Raw genomic sequence first — 5,701 nt, 5'->3', positions numbered from 1 at the left:
TAAGCAGAGAAAAGAGTAACCAGAGTAGAGTAAAGAGACTAAGAGATATTTGTTTATTTGTTGCTTAAGGCAACCCAAGAGATGTGTTTATTCATTTGTTGCATTACGGCAACTCCAGATATACTTCTATGATCATCTGCTGCATTGAGGCAGTCAGATAGATGGTGGTGCGACCACTGAGAACGCTTTCCTGCTGTACAGATCCATATTTTATTTCTGTAAGGCAGAGGGGTTATTTTCTGCTACAAAAGTACCGTGACCACCTGTTCCATTTCTGTAGTGGCAGAAGGGTTATTTCTTGTATACAGAAGGTGTGTCGGCATACATCCCTGCAGTGGCAGATGTGTTATTTCCTACGTGCAGTAGATCCTGTGGTGGCAGAGGGGTTATTTCCTGTACACAGGGGTATAGCCAACTAGAAAGCCATACCCGTTTCAGCTACTTCGGGTTACGTCGGGAGCGGGTAGAAATCGACAGATGAGCCCATTACCTGCTAGGACAGACATACATCATACTTGGTTGTGCATTTTCTCTATTATGATTGTTGCATGAATATATGCTTTCTTTGTTTGTATTCTATTCTCTGTGTATGTGTTTGTATTATTTTCTTGTATTCTTCTATTTGTGTTTTGCTATCTGTTTTCTTTATCTTTTCTATTTATCTGTCTTCTGTTTACTGCTTCTCTATATTCTGTTATTCATCTACCAAATAACACAGAATTAATGAACTTAACTAATAACCCCGATCCTACTAAGAACTCCCCAGTTCTTACTCCTTCTCTCTCCCTTCCCCCTCCAGATGGAAGCATGAGTACCCTTCCGTAGTTTGCTGATGACCGTTCGTAAAGAGGATTCCGCTCTAGGTGGTCTTCTGAGTCAAGGGAGAATCCCGTTCTCTGTTCATATGTATATACGGTGAGACCAGCCAACATCTGCATCCCGTTTGAAGGTGAACTTTAACCTAAATCTTGTGTACGAGACTCTTGTTATGTGGCTACTTGATGAGGTACTAGAGTGACGCCATATGGCAATGACTAATTGTGCAGAGGAGTGATAGACGACCTTCCACCTTTTGATGACATTCGACTTGACTTGAGTTTTGAAGACTTAGAACGTACTTTCCCTCGCTTTAGTAGTTTAGAGGGACTAGGTGAGTATAGAGTCTAAACTAGCCTGGGTGCCAGTTTAGGGACTTCTTGAACAGGTTAGGGCCTGGGATGTTGTATGTATATATATGTATATAGTTATTATCTAGCTATATCTAGGGGTGTTCTAACTAACAGTCTATACTCTAATAAAGGCTAAATCACCGAATGTTGTCTACTACTTGTGATGTATTTATGTGTGGTTGAATATAACTGTTTTATCTGTTATTATTTGTGAATTGATTATAAATGATTATGTTTATTAATTCAAACATTTTCAAAAAAAATACCTCGCAAACTAACTACGTTTTTAACAATGACTCAGGCTCATATAATAAATAATAGATAATAAATAGGATGACAAATTAGTAGCACTCAGTTTCCGGTGTGTCCTAGGCGTACTGAAAATTGGGTCGTTACACACTGTCCTAGGTTCAGTAGCATCTAGGAGAGCTTTGGGTTTTAACACCCCATTCTTACTCCTTGTGATCATTGGGTGAGTGTTTAGAGGTAGGGTTTGGAGATCTGGTTGAATGTCAAAGACAATCTCTAGGTCAGAAATAGGGACTGAAATTGGTGTGTCCGAGGGAGCTGAGGGTGCAGAGAAGGTTGAAGCAGAATGACTAAAGGTATTAGAGATAGAGGATGTTGGTGAGGCTGCTTGTGTAGGTGAAGAGTGTGAGGATAATCGAGGCTGTATAGCTGCTGGTGTTTGTGACTGATTGAGATGGTTTGAGGTATTTGACAAGGAAGGTTGTGGGAGCTGGGTTGGACATCTCTTGATTAGTGGAATGGTTGGAGACAAATGAATATGAGATGGAGCTTTTTCTGGGTTAGGGGAGGATATGAAAGTTCCAGTTTTGAAGGAAAATTGAGACTCATCAAAGACTACATTACTGGAAACAATTATTTTGCCTTGTGGAGTAAGGCACTTGTAGCCCTTGTGAACTGCACTGTAGCCTAAAAAGACACAGGCTGCTGATCTAAACTCAAGTTTGTGTCTGTTGTAGGGTCGCAAATGCGGAAAGCATAAACAGCCAAAGGTTTTCAACTTGGAGTAGTCACACTTCTTTCCAAATAGTTTCTCAAAGGGTGACTGATCTTTCAAGACTGGAGTAGGCAACCTGTTTATTAGGTGTATTGCCATGACAAAGGCCTCCCCCCAATACTGCATTGGCATGCCAGCTCCAGCTAGGATAGCTAAGGCTTTCTCCACAACATGCATGTGTTTCCTCTCTGCACTGCCATTCTGCTGATGTTCGTGCAGACAGGAGAACCTGTGCATGATCCCTTGTACCTGTAAATCTTTAGCTAGGCTCACATATTCAGTCGCATTGTCAGATTGAAACATTTTGATTTTAGAGTTTAAATTGCAGCTCAACTATTTGTTGGAAATACTTGAAAACAGATTTTGAGTTGAGAGCGATTTTTAATAAGGTATAGCTAAGTAAATTTGCTGTAAGCATCAACAAAATTGACAAAGTAAAAATTTTCATTCAAGTTAGAAATGGGTGCAGGACCCCAAATATCTGAATAAACTAGTTGTAAAGGAGCAGTATAGATAGTAGTTGAAGGAGGATAAGGAAGAGCATGAGATTTGACAATTCAACAAGAATCACACAGGTTTTTATTATTTGAATGAGCAGCAATATTACATGATTTCAAAACAGAAGAGACGACATTATTAGAGGCATGGCCCAATCGATTATGTTATAGAAGAAAGGGATTAGTGGTGGACACAGCTGAGATAAAGTCAGTTGTCTTATTTGATCGAGTGAAGTTCAGGAATTTGTACATTCCTCTTTCAACTTTTTCATGTATGACAACCTCTCTAGTTCCCTGAGATTTTACACAACAGCCATTAGAGTGGACTTCAAACTAAACATTGTTATTGTAGTAGAATCTATTACACTGAGTAAGTTTTTGGTGATGTCAGGGACATGAAGTAACTTGTGTAGCAAAAACTCTTTATTACTCAAATCAGTTTTAAAATAAGATTTTCCAACAAAGTTAATGTGCAAACCTCATCCGTTTCCTACAACCACCTGGTCTATCCCTTCATAATTCTCCTTTCGCATCAGGTTTTGTTGATCAGCAGTCATGTAGTGCATTGCACCTGAGTCTGGATACCAATTCTGGTCTTGTAATGTTGCTGGTGTGTTCAGTACGTTGCTCAAATTTGCTTGTGGTTCTTGGAGTGGCTGGGAGCTTATCCTGTCACCTTGACCTCTCAGACTATCATTTCTCTCATACCTATACCAACATGTCATTGTTGTATGTCCAAGTTTATCACAAACTTGGCAAACTAGTCTTTCTCTCACAAATCTTGATTCTTCAGTATTAGTGAACCTGGTCCCCGGACTGTCATTTCTCTCGGAGTGTCACAAATCTTGATTCTTCACAAATCTTGATTCTTTCTCTCGGACTGTCATTTCTCCCATTTTTTAACCTAATGAAGAAAGGAATCATTTTCGAATGGGCCCTGGCATGCGAAGAAGTGTTCGGCCATTTCAAAAAAGTGCTCTCAGAACCACTCGTGTTTAGCAAGCCCAAAGAAGGAGAACCCCTCTACCTGTACCTAGCAGTGACCACACAGGCCATGGTGACAGTCCTTGTTCGAGAAGAAGACAAGACTCAGCGCTCGTTATACTTCATCAGCAAAGTGCTCCAAGGAGCAAAATTAAAATATACCAAGCTGGAAAATTTGGCCTATGCCCTGTTAACCTCGTCAAGAAGGCTCAAACAATACTTCCAAGGGCATAAGATCATCCTAAGAACCGACCAGGCGATTCGGAAAGTCCTCCAAAAACCCGACCTCACAGGGAGAATGATGGCGTGGGCAGTAGAACTGTCCCAATATGACTTGCAGTACGAGCCTAGACAGGCAATCAAAGCCCAGTCAAAGGCAGATTTCTTGGTAGAGGTCGCAGGAGTAGCGCTCGAGATAACGAACACATGGTGGAAGCTCCACGTCGAGGGAGCATCCAACCAAACATTCAGAGGGGCTGCGATCATCCTCGAGAGCTCGGCAGGGGTAACTTACAAGCAGTCAATTAGGTTCAATTTCCCAGTCTCAAATAACTAAGCAGAATACGAGGCACTAATAGGAGGGCTAATCCTAGCTAAGAAAGTCGGAGCATCAAGAATAGAAGTTAGTAGTGACTCTCAGATTATCACATCCCAAATAAACGGCAATTACTAGGCCAGGGACACATTACTACAAAAGTATCTAGAAAGGGTAAAAGAATTATGCAAGAGCTTTGAGGAAGTCGTAGTCCAGCATGTCCCCAGGGAAAGGAACGCCCGAGCAGATCTTCTCTCCAAGCTAGCAAGCACCAAACCCAGGACAGGAAACAGATCTCTAATCCAAGGGCTGGCAACGGAACCAGTAGTCATCCTATGCGCAAACCAAACCCCAAGCCCCCCTCTTGGATAGATCCCATCTTCCGATATCTGGAACACGGCGAAATGCCTCCAGACGAAAAAGAAGCACAAGAAATCAGGAGGGATGCCCCAAGTATGTGATCATACAAGGGCAGTTATACAAACGAGGGCTCCACCAACCCTTGCTCAAGTGCCTGCACCCCGACCAGATGGACTACGTCTTGAGCGAGGTCCATGAGGGGTGTTGTGGTCACCATATCGGAGGGAGGTCGTTGGCAAGAAAGATCATCCGAGCAGGATATTACTGGCCCACAATGATGTCGGACTCCCAGGAATTCGTGAAGAAATGCAAAAAATGCCAAGAAAATGCTAACTTCCACAAAGCTCCACCTGAAGAACTCAGCCTGATGATGGCGCCCCGACCTTTCGTCCAGTGGGGAGTCGACCTCTTAGGACCATTCCCACCCGGACCAGGACAAGTAAAATACTTGATAGTAGCCATAAATTACTACACCAAATGGGTAGAAGCAGAATCACTAGCCAGCATATCTTCAGCAAATTACTAGAAATTCATGTGGAGGCAAGTAGTCACAAGATTTGGAATCCCAGAGTCCGTCATATCGGATAATGGGACACAATTCACCGATAAGAAATTCAATGAGTTCCTCTCAGGATTAGGAATAAGGCAAAAATTCTCCTCGATCGAACACCTTCAATGCAATGGACAGGTGGAGGCAGCCAACAAAGTCATCTTAAAGGGGTTGAAGAAACGACTTGAAGGAAAGAAGGGCTCATGGACAGACGAGCTAGCCTCCGTCTTGTGGTCCTACAGAACCTCCCCCTAGTCATCTACCGGCGAGATACCATTCCGACTCACATACGGGGTCGACGCAGTCATCCCAGTTGATATAGGAGAATCGAGCCCAAGATTACTCCTAGGGGAAGGAAGCGAAACAGTCGAGAAAGACTTGATTGACAAAACAAGACAGATGGCACACTTGACTGAAACAACAATAAAAAAAGGATAGGCCTAAGATACAACGGTAAAGTGCTGAAGAGAAGCCTCGGGGAAGGCGACATGGTCTTACGACGAAACGACATAGGACCACTAACCCCAGGAGAGGGCATGTTGACCGCAAATTAGGAAGGACCGTACATGGTAAAAGAAGTCA

This window comes from Arachis hypogaea, chromosome 1, assembly GCF_003086295.3.
Source record: "Arachis hypogaea cultivar Tifrunner chromosome 1, arahy.Tifrunner.gnm2.J5K5, whole genome shotgun sequence".
Classification (NCBI taxonomy): Eukaryota; Viridiplantae; Streptophyta; class Magnoliopsida; order Fabales; family Fabaceae; genus Arachis; species Arachis hypogaea.
This window is presented reverse-complemented; position numbering follows the sequence as displayed.